We start from the raw sequence: 15,854 nt of genomic DNA, 5'->3' as shown, positions 1-15,854 counted from the left end.
TTTATTTTTCAATTGAAGTATAATCAACATACAATGTTATATTAGTTTCAGGTGTACAGCATATTAATTCAACAATTCTAAGGGAGCTAAAATGGTGGAGTAGCAGGAGAATCTTACACTTGCCTCATCCCTTGAACATAGCTAGATAGACATGAAATCATTCTGAATACCCAAGAAATCAGTCTGAAGACTGACAGAACAAACTGCACAACTACAAGGAGAGAAGAGACCACATCATGGAAGGTAGGAGGTGGAGAGATATTATTTGCGGGAGAAACAGATCACAGGAACTACAGAGGGGAGGGAGCCCTGGTGACAAAGAGAGTCAAGAGAGAGAAGACTGCAGAGGGTTTAACACAAGGAAAACACTTCCCCAAAGTTGTTGACTGGGAAAATGAGAGGAGCTGATTTTCATTAGTTTTTATGACCAGCAGGGCTCAAAGACTGGAGTTTTAGAAGTCCATGATGGCCAGTGTGGAGCCCTGAAGGCACTGCATTGCTCCTGTAGAGAAGGAGGGCAGATAGCCTGGGAGCAGAAGGAACAATCTGAAGATCCCCTGGGATGCACTGGGAAAAACGCCCCCCCCTTCTCAAAGTGCATCTGGGAGAGGTGGCATTGCCTCTCTAGGGACAAAAGAGCCAGTAGGCACCCTTACCTACTCCCACCCACCAGCATAGGTACAGAGACACCTGCTGAGGTTAGCTAACCTGGACACTGGCTTTTTGCTGTGCTTTACTCCAAACTCCATGCCACTGTGCTTTGGTGAGACTGCCCTCCTGGGACAAATCTACATCAGTCCCAGTACAGCAAGACCCCCTTCCAGAGGATGAGCACAGGCCCGTACCAAGCCAGGTCCCTAAAGTTTGGAGTTTTAAGATGCAGCCGAATTGCCTGGGATAGACTCCAAGATGCAATGCACTGCTGGGTGGGCAGATGGCTCAGACAGGGTGTAGACAGCGATCTAAAGGATGCCTGGTACACACAAGGGGAGACTGTTCACTCTTCTGGAAGGGCGTCCCAGACATCAGCAAGCATGGTTTCCCATCTCCAAGGACAAGGGAGAGGACAGGTGTGATTTCTTTTCCCCACCCCTCAGCATAAACTAATCTCAGTAAGTAGCACAGTGCCAATGGTGGTGGACTAAACTTCTTACAGCAAGACCCACCCCCTATGCTTTGCAGGTGCCGTTTTTCTTGGCAAGTGAATAAGTGATATAGAAGAGAGAACTATGGAAAATAATGAAGCTGAACAAAAGAGAGAAAGGAAAATTTTAGATTATGAATGCAGACTCAGGGAACATTGTGACTCCATAAAGCACAATAACATCCGTATCATAAGAGGCCCAGAAGAAGAAGAAGAGAGGGAAAAGTGGGCAGAAGTTCTTTGAGAAAATATAGCAGAAAACTTCCATTTATTTATTTATTTATTTATTTATTTATTTATTTATTTATATTTCTTTTATTATGCTATGTTAGTCACCATACAGTACATCATTAGTTTTTGATGTGGTGTTCCATGATTCATTGTTTGCATATAACACCCAGTGCTCCATGCAATACCTGCCCTCCTTAATACCCTTCACCAGGCTAGCCCATCCCCCTACCACCCTCCCCTCTAAAACCCTCAGTTTGTTTCCCAGAGTCCATAGTCTCTCATGGTTCTTTTCCCCATCTGTTTCCCCAGCCCTTCATTTTTCCCTTCCTTCTCCTACTGATCTCCCTGCTATTCCTTATATTCCACAAATAAGTGAAACCATATGATAATTGTCTTTCTTTGCTTGACTTATTTCACTTAGCATAGTCTCCTCCAGTTCCATCCATGTAGACGCAAATGTTGGGTAATCCTTCTTTCTGATGGCTGAGTAATATTCCATTGTATATATGAACGACATCTTCTTAATCCATTCATCTGTTGAAGGGCATCTCGTCTCCTTTCTCAGTTTGGCTATCACAGACAACACTGCTATGAACATTGGGGTGAATATGGCCCTTCTTTTCACTACGTCTGTATCTTTGGGGTAAATACCCCATAGTGCAATTGCTGGGTCATAAGGTAGTTCTATTTTTAATTATTTAAGGAACCTCCACACTTTTCCAAAGTGGCTGTACCACCTTGCATTCCCACCGACAGTGTAAGAGGGTTCACCTTTTGCCACATCCTCTCCAACAGTTTTTGTTTCTTGCCTTGTCAATTTTTGCCATTCTAACTAGGGTAAGGTGGTATCTCGATGTCGTTTTGATTTGCATTTCTGTGATGGCTAATGATATTGAACATTTCTTCATGTGTCTGTTAGCTATTTGTATGTCTTCATTGGAAAAGTGTCTGTTCATATCTTCTGCCCATTTTTTTATTTGATTATTTGTTTCTTAGGTACTGAGTTTGGAAAGTTCTTAATAGGTCTTGGATACCTGCCTTTTTCTGTAGTGTCATTTGCAAATATCTTCTCCCATTCCGTGGGCTGCCTCTTAGTTTTGTTGGCTGTTTCCTTTGTTGTGCAGAAGCTTTTTATCTTGATGAAGTCCCACAAGTTCATTTTTGATTTTGTTTCCCTTGCCTTTTCATGAAAGAAGTTGCTGTGGCCGATGTCGAAGAGGTTGCAGCCCATGTTCTCCTCTACGATTTTGATGGACTCCTGTCTCACATCAAGGTCTTTCATCCATTTGGTTTTTATCTTTGTGTATGGTGTGAGAGAGTGGTCAAGTTTCATTCTTCTGTATATAGCTGTCCAATATTCTCAGCACCATTTATTGAAGAGACTTTTTTTTTCTGTTGGATGTTTTTTCCTGCTTTGTCAAAGTATAGCTGACCATAGAGTTGAGGGTCCACTTCTGAAGTCTCTATTCTATTCCATTGATCCATGTGTCTGTTTTTGTGTCACTACCATGCTGTCTTTGGTGATCATAGCTTTGTAGTACAGCTTAAAATCAGGCAACGTGATACTCCCAGCTTTGTTTTTCTTTTTCAACATTTCCTTGATGATTTGGGGTCTTTTCTGGTTCCACACAAATTTTAGGATTGTTTGTTCAAGCACTTTTAAAACTGTCATTGGTATTTTGATCGGGATGGCATTGAAAGTATAGATTGCTCTGGGTAGCACAAACATTTTAATTATGTTTATTCTTCTGATCCATGAGCATGGAATGTTTTTCCATCTTTTTGTGTCTTTTTCAATGTCTTTCTTCTGTAGTTTTTAGAGTATAGATCCTTAACTCTCTGGTTAGGTTTATTCTGAGATATCTTATGGGTTTTGGTGCTATTTGTAAATGAAATCAATTCCCTAATTTCTCTTTCTTCAGTGTCATTGTTAGTGTATAGAAATGCACCTGATTTCTGTACAATGATTTTGCATCCTGCCACCCTACTGAATTGTTGTATGAGTTCTAGTAATTTGGGGGTGGAGTCTTTTCGGTTTTCCACATAAAGTATCATGTCATCTGTGAAGACAGAGAAGTTGACTTGTTCTTTGCCAATTTGAATACCTTTTATTCTTTTTTATTGTCTGTTTGCTGTTGCTAGGACTTCTAGTGCTATGTTGAATAATAATGACGAGAGTGGTCATCCTTGTCGTGTTCCTGATCTTAAGAGAAAGGTTCTCAGCTTTTCCCCATTGAGAATGATATTCACTGTGGGCTTTTCATAGATGGTTTTTTGAAATTGAGGAATGTACCCTGTGTCCCTACACTCCGAAGGATTTTAATCAGAAAAGGATGCTGTATTTTGTCAAATGCTTTTTTCTGCATCAATTGAGAGAATCATATGATTCTTGTCTCTTCACTTATAAATGTGTGCTATCACACACATTATCGATTTATGGTTTATCGATCTTACTAATTCTTTCAAAGAACCAGCTTCTAGTTTGGTTGGTCTGCTCTAATGTATTTCTGGTTTCTAATTCATTGATCTATGCTCTAATCTTAATCAGTTGCCTTTTAGTGCTTGGCTTAGGTCTGTACATTTTTCCATCTCCAGCTGTTTAAGGTGTGAGTATCAGGAGTGCATTTTAGATTTTTCTATTCTTTTGAGTGAGGCTTCGATAGCTGTTTATTTCCCCCTTAGGGAAATACTGCATTTGCAGTATCCCATTTGTACCAATGTGTTTTCATTCTCATTGGTTTCCATCAATTGCTTAAGTTCTTTAATTTCCTGGTTTACCCAAACATTCTTAAGCAGAATGGTCTTTAGCTTCCAAGTGTTTGAGTTTCTTCCAAATTTTTTCTTGTGATTGAATTCCAGTTTCAAAGCATTGTGATCTGAGAATATGCGGGGAATAATCTCAATCTTTTGGTATTGGCTGAGACCTGTTTTGTGACCCAGTATATGGTCTATTCTGGAGAAAGTTCCATGTGCATTTGAAAAGAATGAGTATTCTGTTGTTTTAGGGTGGAATGTTCTGTATATATCTATGAGGTCCATCTAGTCCAGTGTGTCATTCAAAGGTCTTGTTTCTTGTTGATTTTCTGCTTAGATCGTCTGTCTATTGCTGAGAGTGGAGTGTTGAGGTCCCCTACTATTAACGTATTATTATCTATGTGTCTCTTTATTTTGGTTAACAGTTGGCTTATGTAGGTGGCTGCTCCCCTATTGGGGGCATAGATATTTATAATTGTTAGATCCTCTTGTTGGATATACCCTTTAACAATAATATAGTGCCCTTCTGTATCTCTAACTACAGTCTTTAGTTTAAAATCTAATCTGTCTGATATGAGAATTGCTAGCCCAGCTTTCTTTTGAGGTCCATTGGCATGAAAGATGGTTCTCCATCCTTTCACTTTCAGTCTGGATGTATCTTTAGGTTCAAAGTGAGTCTCTTGTAGACAACATATGGATAGGTCATGTCTTTTTATTCAATCTGCAACCTTGTGTCGTTTTATGGGAGCATTTAGGCCATTCACATTGAGAGTGATTATTAAGAGATATGATTTTAATATCATCATGTTGCTTATGAAGTCCTTATTTCTATAGATTGTCTCTGTAACTTTCTGTTCTGTATCACTCTTGGGGTCTTTCTGCTTTTACAGAACCCCCTTTATATTTCTTGCAGGCCTGACTTGGTGGTCACGTATTCTTTCAGTTTCTGCTGGTCTTGGAAGATCTTGTCTCTCCATCCATTCTGAATGACACCCTGGTTGGATACAGTGTCCTTGGCTGAATGTTCTTCTCACTTAGTTCTGTGAATATGTCTTGCCAGCCCTATCTGGCTTGCCAGGTCTCTGTAGACAGGTCTGACGTTATTCTGATGTTCTGCCCTCTGTACATAAGAAATTTCTTCCCCCTTGCTACTTTCAAGATTGTTTCCTTGGATCTAAGATTTGCAAATTGTACTATTATATGTTGTGGTGTTGGTCTGTTCTCATTGATCTTGGGAGGGGTCCTGTCTGCCTCTTGGACATGAATGCTTGTTTCCTTTCCCAGATTAGGGATGTACTCAGCTACAATTTATTCAAATATCTTTTCTAGACCTCTCTCTTTCTCCACCCCCTCAGGGATCCCCATAATTCTGACATTGGAAACTTTCATTGAGTCAGTAATCTCCTGCAGCTTTTTTTCTTGAAATTGGATTCTTTTTTTCCCATGCTACTTCTTTTTTCTTCTTTTCTATCATCTCATCCTCTAACTCACTAATTCGTTCTTCTGCATCATTTACCCTGGCAGTCAGAGCACCCAGTTTAGACTGCATATCATTCAAAACATTTTTAATTTCTGCCAGATTCATTCTCATTTCAGCCCTTAGAGATTTTATATTTTTGTTAATATTTTTCTCAAGCCTATACATCATCTTGATAATTGTTACTCTGAAATCCATTTCTGACATCTTGGTTATAGCTGTATCTATTAGTTCTGTGGCAGAGTCCACAGTCTCTGTTTCTTCCCTTTTGGGGGGGTTCCTCCTCTTTGTCATTCTGATGAGGTATGGTTGTGGGGTTGTACAGAGTCCAAATTATTGACCAGGACCCAAGCAAGATGCACCTGTTTTATAGGGACCTTAGGGATGTGGGCTTCTTGTTCTTCCAGCCTGCCTTCTGGGGGAGGGACCTGACATGCTGATACTCAGGCAACCCAGTTTAGGCACAGTTGCCTTGCCCCCTATGGGAGGGGAGCAGACTCAGTGAGAACCGGTTTTGGGGGTCTTTTGTTCACTGGTGACTTTCTCTCGCAGCTTTCCATATCTCTTCTGAGAGTCAGAGCAGCAGCGACTGTATCCAAATCTCTGTCTCAGAACAAAGAGATCGCAATCTGCTCTTCATTGAGCTCTCCAGGCCACCCTGACTCCATTTCTGTCAGTGCTGCTAAAAACCCGTGTGCCCCACAGCTGCTCCCAGGGCTGGGCACGTCTCTGCCCTTTGTGCTCCTAAACCCACCAGGCAGGGTGCCTAGGTGGCTCAGTAGTTAAGTGTCTACCTTTGGCTCAGGGCGTGATCCCGGTGCTCTGGGATGGAGCCCATCAGGTTCCTCCACTGGGAGCCTGCTTCTTCCTCTCCCACTCCCCCTGCCTGTGTTCCCTCTCTTGCTGGCTGTCTCTCTCTCCATCAAATAAATAAATAAATAAATAAATAAATAAATAAATAAATAAATAACCACCAGCCACCCCCGATTTGCACATGTACTCCCGAGTTCAAGGTTTCAGTCTGGTGTGGTGTCCTAAAGACCTTTCCCCACTGCTATGGGTCTGCTAGTCCAGCTTGCTCCCCAGCGCAGGAGGCTTTTGACTTCCCAGTACATGCATACAGAGGCTCCATCCCCCTTCCATTTATCTTCTGATGCCAGCCCGCAGACTCTTGGTTCCTCACTTCATACCCCAAGACCAACCACTGGAGATGTTCTGTTTGTAGAGATCCAGATATGTCTTCTTACATCTCAGGCTGATTTTGTGGGTGTTCAGAATGGTCTGGTAGATATTCAGCTGGATTCAGGGGACTGGTTGAAATAGGGTCTCCTACTCCTCTGCCATCTTTCCCCGCTTCCTGAAAACTTCCTTAATGTGAGGAAGGAGATAGACATCCAAATCCAGGAGGCACAGAGAATTCCCATCAAAAAAAAAAAAAAAGCAGGCCAACAAGAAACATCATACTCAAGTTTGCAAACATAGAAATTTAAAAAATCCTAAAACCTGCAAAAGAAAAGAAGTCTCTAACTTACAAAGGAAGACAAATAAGGTCAGCAGCAGATCTCATCACAGAAACTTGACAGAGCAGAAAGAAGAGGCATGATATATTCAAAGTGCTGAATGGGAAAAATCTGTAGCCAAGGATATTCTATCAAGCAAGGCTATCATTCAGAATAGAAGGAGAGAGAGAGAGTTTCCCACACAAACAAAAACTAAAGGAGTTTGTGACCACTAAGCCAGCCCTACAAAAAATATTAAAGGGGACTCCTTGAGTGGGAAGGAAAGAATAAAAGTAATAAAGACTAGAACAGAACAGCAAAAATCTCCAGGAAAAAAAATGACAAAGCAAGTAATAAAATATCACTACATTCATATCTATCAATAATCATTCTGAATGTAAATGGACTAAAGGCTCCAGGCAAAAGACATAGGGTGTAAGGATGAATTTTTAAAAAATATCTATATGTTGCCTAGAAGAGACTCATTTTAGACCTAAAGACAACTGCAGATTAAAAGATGAGGGCCATTTATCACACTAATGGACATCAAAAGAAAGCTGGAGTAGCCATACTTAGACAAACAAGATTTTAAATGAAAGACTGTAATAAGAGATGAAGAATGGCACTGTGTCATAATAAATGGGTCTATCCAACAAGAAGAACTAACAATTGCAAATGGTATACCCCCAACTTGGGAGCACCCAAATATATAAATCAATAACAAACAAAAATAAACCCATTGATACTAATACCATAATAGTAGGGGACATCAACACCCCATTTACAGCAATGGGACAGATCATCTATGCAGAAAATCAACAAAGAAACAATGGATATAGATGACACATGGGACCAGATGGACTTAACCAGTATTTTCAGAACATTTCATCCTAAAGCAGCAGAATACACATTCTTTTAGAGTGCACACTGAACTTTCTCCAGAATAGATCACATATTGTGTCACAAATCAGGCCTCAGTAAGTACAGGAAGACTGAAATCATACAATGTATATTTTCTGACCACAACACTATGAAACTTGAAAAATTGGGGAAGACCACTTATATATGGAGGTTAAAGAGCATCCTACCAAAGAATGAAGTGGTCAACCAGGAAATAAATAAAAAATACCTGGAGACAAACAATAATGAAAACACAACAGGGGCGCCTGGGTGGCTCAGATGTTTCAACATCTGTCTTTGGCTTAGGTCGTGATCTCCAGGTACTGGGATCAAGTTCTGCTTCAGGCTCCAAGCTCAGTGGGAAGTCTGCTTCTCCCTCTCCCTCTGCCTCAGCCTCTCTCCTTGCTTGTACTCTCTCTGTCTCTCTCAAATAAATTAATTAACTTAAAAAAACATGACAGTCCAAAACCTTTGGAATGCAGCAAATGTGGTCATAAGATGGAAGCATATAGCAATACAGGACTACATCAAGAAGCAATAAAAATCTCAAATACACATCCTAAACTTACACCTAAAAGAGCTAGAGAAAGAACAACAAATGAAGCCTAAAGCCAGCAGAAGATGGTAAATAATAAAGATTAGAGCAGAAATAAATGATATACAAACAAAAAATACCAGTAGAACAGATCAAGGAAACCAGGACCTGGTTCCTTGAAAGAAGGAATACAAATTATAAACCCCTAACTACACTTGTCAAAGAGAAGAGAGAAAGGACCCAAATAAATGAAATCACAAATTAGACAGGAGAGACCAAAATAAACACCACAGAAATACAATTATAAGAGAATATTATGAAAAATTAGGTGCCAAAAAATTGGACAACCTGGAAGAAATGAATAAATTCCTAGAAACATATAAACTAAAACAGAAAGAAATAGAACACTTGAACAGACCAATTACGTGGAAAGAAATTGAATTTGTGATGGGTAGTAAGGAGGGCACATATTGCATGGTGCACTGGGTGTTATATGCAACTAATGAATCATCAAACTGTACATAAAAAACCAGGGATGTACTGTATGGCGACTAACATAATATAATAAAAAATATTTTAAAAAACACTCAAACTTAAAAAAAATAAAAAATAAAGAAAAGTTAATAACTATTCTTCTCAAACTATTCCAAAAAATAGATATGAAAGGAAAACTTTCAAACTCATTCTATGAGGCCAGCACTACCCTGATTCCAAAACCAGAAAAACACCCCACTGAATAGGAGAACTACAAGCCAATATACCTGATGAACATGGATGCAAAAATTCTCAACAACAGGGGCACCTGGGTGTCTCAGTCAGTTAGGTGTCTGACTCTTGGTTTTGGTTCAGGTCATGATCACATGGTCCTGGAACTCAGCCCCACATCAGGCTACCCACTCAGCAGGTTGTGTGCTTGAAGATTTCTCTACCTCTGCCCCTTCCCCTGCTCTCCTTCTCTCTCTCTCTCTCAAATAAATAAAGCTTTAAAAAATTCTGAACAAAATACTAGCAGATTGAATGCAACAGTGCATTAAAAGAAATTCGCCACAATCAAATGGGATTTTTTCCTGGGCTGCAAGGATAGTTCAATATTCAAAAATCAATGTGTTATATCACATTAATAAAAGAAAGGATAAGAACCACATGAGCTTCTCAATAGATGGAAAAAAAAGCATTTGGCAAAATATAGCATCCATTCACAATTCAAAGCCCCAACAATGTAGGGACAGAGGGCAAATGCCTCAATATCATCAAAGCCATACATGAAAGACCCTTAATATCATCCTCACCGGGGAAAAACAAGAGCATTTCCTCTATGGTCAGAAACAAGACACGTTCTTTCTGATGGCGGAGTAATAGTCCATTGTATATATGGGCTACATCTTCTTAATCCATTCATCTGTTGAAGGGCATTTCGGCTCCTTCCACAATTTCGCTATTGTGGACAATGCTGCTATGAATATTGGGGTGCGTATGGCCTTCTCTTCACTATGTCTGTGTCTTGGGGGCAAATACCCAGTAGTGCAATTGCTGGATCATAGGGTAGCTCTATTTTTAACTTTTTAAGGGACCTCCACAGTTTTCCAAAATGGCTGTACCAACTTGCATTCCCACCAACAGTGTAAGAGGGTTCCCCTTTCTCCACATCCTCTCCAATATTTGTTGTTTCTTGCCTTGTCAATTTTTGCCATTCTAACTGGTGTAAGGTGGTATCTCAATGTGGTTTTGATTTGCATTTCCCTGACAGCTAATGATTTTGAACATTTTTTTCATGTGTCTGTTAGCCATTCCTATGTCTTCTTTGGAGAAATGTCTGTTCATGCCTTCTGCCCATTTTCTGACTTGATTATTTGTTTTCTGGGTGTTGAGTTTGAGAAGCTGTTTATAGATTTTGGATACCAGCCCTTTATTTGTAGTGTCATTTGCAAATATCTTCTCCCATTCTGGAGGTTCCTTCTTTGTTTTGTTGACTGTTTCCTTTGCTGTGCAGAAGCTTTTTATCTTGATGAAGTCCCAAAAGTTCATTTTCACTTTTGTTTCCCTTGCCTTTAGAGACGTATCTTGAAAAGAAGTTGCTGTGGCCAATACTGAAGAGGTTACTGCCTATGTTCTCCTCTAGGATTTTGATGGATTCCTGTCTCACATTGAGGTCTTTTATCCATTTAGAGTTTATCTTTGTGTATGGTATAAGAGAGTGGTCAAGTTTCATTGTTCTGTATGTAGCTGTCCAATTTTCCCAGCACCATTTATTGAAGAGACTATCTTTTCTCCATTGGATGTTTTTTCCTGCTTTGTCAATGATTAATTGACCATAGAGATGGGGGGCCCATATCTGGGCTCTCTATTCTGTTCCTTTGATCTATGTGTTTGTTTTTGTGCCAGTACCACGCTGTCTTGGTGATCACAGCTTTGTAATATAGCTTGAAATCAGGTAACATAATGCCCCAGCTTTCTTTTTCTTTTTTAACATTTTCTTGGTGATTCGGGGTCTTTTCTGGTTCACTACAAATTTTAGGGTTGTTTGTTCCAGCACTTCGAAAAATGGCATTGGTATTTTAATCAGGATGGGGTGGAAAGTATAGATTGCTTTGGGCAGCATACACATTTTAACAATGCTTATTCGTCTGATCCATGAGCATGGAATGTTTCTCCATATTTTTGTGTCTTCTTCAATGTCTTTCATAAGTGTTCTGTAGTTTCTATATTATAGATCCTTTACCTCGTTGGTTTGGATTATATCAAGGTATCTTATGATTTTTGCTGCTATTTTGAATGGATTGATTCCCTAATTTCTCTTTTTACAGTTACATTGTTACTGTATATGAAAGAAACTGGTTTCTCTGTGTTGAGTTTGTATCCTGCCACATTGGTTAATTGTTGTATGAGTTCTAGTAATTTGGGGGTGGAGGCATTTGGGTTTTCCATATAAAGTATCATGTCATTGGTGAAGAGAGAGAGTTTGACATCTTCTTTTCCAATTTGAATATCTTTTATTTCTTGTTCTTGTCTGATTGCTGATGCTAGGACTTCTAGTACTATGTTGAACAATAGTGGCAAGAATGGGCATCACTGTCGTGTTCCTGATCTTAAGGGAAAAGCTCTCAGGTCTTGTCCATTGAGAATGATATTTGCTATGGGCTTTTCATATATGGTTTTTATAAAATTGAGGAATGTACCCTCTATCCCTACACTCTGACATTTTAATCAGGAAAGGATGCTGTATTTTGTCAAAGGCTTTTTCTGCATCAATTCAGAGGATCATGTGGTTCTTGTCTCTTCTCTTATTAATGTGATCTATCACACTGATCAATTAGTGAATGTTGAACCACCCTTGCATACCAGAAATAAATCCTACCTGGTTGTGACGAATTAACCTTTTAATGAACTGTTGGATCTTAAGCTAAGATCTTGTTGAGTATTTTGACATTCATATTCTTTAGACATACTGGTCCGTAATACTTTGATTTGATGGGGTCTTTGCCTGGTTTTGGGATCAAGGTAATGCTGGCCTCATAGAATGAGTTTGGAAGTTTTTCTTCTGTTTCTATTTTTTTAATAATAATTTTTATTAAGTTATGTTAGTCACCATTCAGTACATCCCAAGTTTTTGATGTAAAGTTCCATGATTCATTACTTGCATATAACAACCACTACACCAAGCAATACATGCCCTCCTTAAAATCCATCACCGACCTATCCCAATCCCATACCTCCCTCCCCTATTCAGCCCTCAGTTTGCTTCCCAGAGTCTGTAGTCTCTCATGGTTCATTCACCCTTCTGTTCACCCCCATTCCTTCTTCCCTTCCTTCTCCTACCGATCTCCCTATTTCTTATGTTCCATAAATGAGTGAAACCATAGGATAATTGTCTTTCTGTCCTTGATTTATTTTGCTTAGCATTATCTACTCCAGTCTCATCCAAGTTGATGCAAATGCTGTGAAATCATTCTTTTTGATGGCTGAGAAATATTCCATTATATATATGGACCACATCTTCTTAATCCAGTCATCTGCTGAAGGGCATCTCGTCTCCATCCACGATTTAGCTGTTGTAGACAATGCTGCTATGAACATTGGGGTGCATATGGCCCTTCTCTTCACTATGTCTGTACCTTTGGGGTAAATACCCAGTAGTGCAATTGCTGGATCATAGGATAGCTCAATTTTGAACTTTTCAAGGGACCTCCACACTGATTTCCAAAGTGGCTGTACCAACCTGCATTCCCACCAACAGTGTAAAAGGGATCCCCTTTCTCCACATCCTCTCCAACATTTGTTGTTTCTTGCCTTGTCAATTTTTGCCATTCTAACGGGTATAAGGGACCTCCACACTGTTTTCCAGAGTGGCTGTACCAACTTACATTCCCACCAACAATGTAGAAGGGATGCCCTTTCTCCACATCCTCTCCTGCAATTGTTGTTTCTTGCCTTGTCAATTTTTGCCATGATAACTCGTGTAAGGTGGTATCTTAAGGTGGTTTTGATTTGAATTTCCATGATGGCTACTGGTTTTGAACATTTTTTCATGTGTCTGTTAGTCATTTGTATGTCCTCATTGGAAAAGTGTCTGTTCATATCTTCCACCCCTTTTTGATTTGATTATTTGTTTCTCGTGTATTGGGTTTGAGAAGTTCTTTGTAGATCTTGGATACCAGTCTTTTATCTGTAGTGTCATTTGCAAATATCTTCTCCCATTCTGTGGGCTGCCTCTTAGTTTTTTTCACTGTTTCCTTACCAGTGCAGAAGATTTTATCTTGATGAAGTCCCACAGGTTCACTTTTTCTTTTGTATCTCTTGCCTTTGGAGATGTGTCATGAAAAAAGTTCCTGTGGCCGATGTCGTAGAGGTTGCTGCCTATGTTCTCCTCTTGGATTTTGATGGATTTCTGTCTCACATTGAGGTCTTTCATCCATTTGAAGTTTATCTTTGCGTATGGTGTCAGAGAATGGTCACGTTTCATTGTTTTGCATGTAGCTGTCCAATTTCCCCAGCACCATTTATTGAAGAGACTGTCTTTTTTCCACTGGATGTGTTTTCCTGCTTTGTCAAAGATTAGCTGCCCAAAGAGCCGAGGGTCCATTTCTGGGTTCTCTATTCTGTTCCATTGGTCTATGTGTCTGTTTTTGTGCCAGTATCATGCTGTCTTTCTGATCACAGCTATGTAGTATAGCTTGAAATCCAGCAATGTGATGCCCCGAGCTTTGTTTTTCCTTTTCAACAATTCCTTGGCGATTCAGGGCCTTTTCTGGTACCACACAAATTTAAGGACTATTTGCTCCAGTTCTTTGAAAATGTCTGGTATTTTGATCAAGATGGCATTGAAAGTGTAGATTGCTCTGGGTAACATTGACATTGTAACTATGTTTATTCTTCTGATCCATGAGCCTGGAATATTTTTCCATCTTTTTGTGTGTTCTTCAATGTCTTTCAAGAGTGATTTGTAGGGGCACCTGGGTGGCACAGCGGTTAAGCGTCTGCCTTCAGCTCAGGGCGTGATCCCGGTGTTATGGGATCGAGTCCCACATCAGGCTCCTCCACTATGAGCCTGCTTCTTCCTCTCCCACTCCCCCTGTTTGTGTTCCCTCTCTCACTGGCTGTCTCTATCTCTGTCTAATAAATAAATAAAATCTTTTTAAAAAAGAGTGATTTGTAGTTTCTACAATATAGATCCTTTAAGTCACTGGTTAAGTTAATTCCGAGATAACGTATGATTTTTGGTGCTATTTTAAATGGAATGGATTCCCTAATTTCTCTTTCTTCAGTCTCATTGTTCGTGTATAGAAATGTAACTGATTTCTGAGCATTGATTTTGTATCCCACCACATTACTGCATTGCTCTATAAGTTCTAGTAGTTTTGGGGTGGAGTCTTTTGGGTTTTCCAAATAGAGTATCATGTCATCTGCAAAGAGAGACAGTTTGACTTTTTCTTTGCCGATTTGAATACATTTCATCCCTTTTTGTTGTCTGAATGCTGTTGCAAGGACTTCTAGTACTATGTTGAATAATAATGGCGAGAGCGGGCATCCTTGTCGTCTTTCTGATCTTAAGGGAAAGGCTTCCAGCTTTTCCCCATTGAGAATGATATTCACTGTAGGCTTTTCATAGATGGTTTTTATGAAACTGAGAAATACCCTCTATCCCTACACTCTGAAGTGCTATAATCAGGAATGGATGCTGTATTTTGTCAAATGCTTTCTTTACATCAATTGAGAGGATCATATGGTTCTTGAGTCTTTTCTTGTTGATATGATCTATCATACTGATCAATTTGTGAATGTTGAACCACCCTTGCATTCCAGGGATGAATCCCACTTGGTCAAGATGGATAATCCTTGTAATGTACTGTTGGTTCCTATTAGCTAGGATGGTGTTGAGAATTTTGGCGTCCATATTCATCAGGGATATTGGGCTGTAATTCTCCTTTTTGATGGGGTCTTTCCTGGTTTGGGGATCAAGATAATACTGGACTCGTAGAATGTGTTTTGTAGTTTTCCTTCTGTTTCTCTTTTTTGAAACAGCTTCAGAGGAATAGGTATTATTTCTTCTTTGAATGTTTGGTAGAATTCCCCGGGGAATCCATCAGTCCCTGGAGTCTTGTTTTTCAGGAGGTTTTTGATCACTGCTTCAATCTCTTCATAATTAGTCGTTCTGTTTAAAAAATCAATTTCTTCCTGTTTCAGTCTTGGTAGTTTATAGGTCTCCAGGAAGACATCCATTTCTTCCAGACCGTTTCACTTGTTGAAATAAAGCTGTTGATAAAAGATTCTAATGATCCTTCCTATTTCATTGGTGTTGGTTTTGACCTCTCCGTTCATTCATAATTTTATTAATTTGGGTCCTTTCTCTATTCTTTTGAATAAGTCTTGCTAGTGGCTTATCAATCTTATTTATTCTTTCAAAGAACCAGATTCTAGTTCTGTTGATCTGCTCTACTGTGGTTCTGGTTTCTAATTCATTAATCTCTGCTCTAGTCTTGATCACCTGCTTTCTTGTGCATTGGTTAGGCCTATTCCTCTGTTCCAGCTCCAGCTTCTTGTGGTGAGAATATAAAAACTGCATTTTAGATTTCTCTATTCTTTTGAGTGAGGCTTGAATGGCTATGTATTTTCCCCTTAGGACCGCCTTTGCAGTGTCCCATAGGTTTTGGACCATTGTGTTTTCATTCTTGTTGGTCTCCATAAATTGTTTAAATTAATTTTTAATTTCCTGGTTTACCCAATCATTCTTGAGCTGGATGGTTCTTAGTTTCTAAGTGTTTACGTTTCCTCCAAATTTTTTCTTTTGATTGAGTTCTAATTTCAAAGCATTGTGGT

This window comes from Ursus maritimus (genome assembly GCF_017311325.1).
Source record: "Ursus maritimus isolate PB19 chromosome X unlocalized genomic scaffold, ASM1731132v1 scaffold_X1, whole genome shotgun sequence".
Taxonomy (NCBI): Eukaryota; Metazoa; Chordata; class Mammalia; order Carnivora; family Ursidae; genus Ursus; species Ursus maritimus.
The sequence above is the reverse complement of the archived record's forward strand: the minus strand, read 5'-3'. Positions refer to the sequence as shown.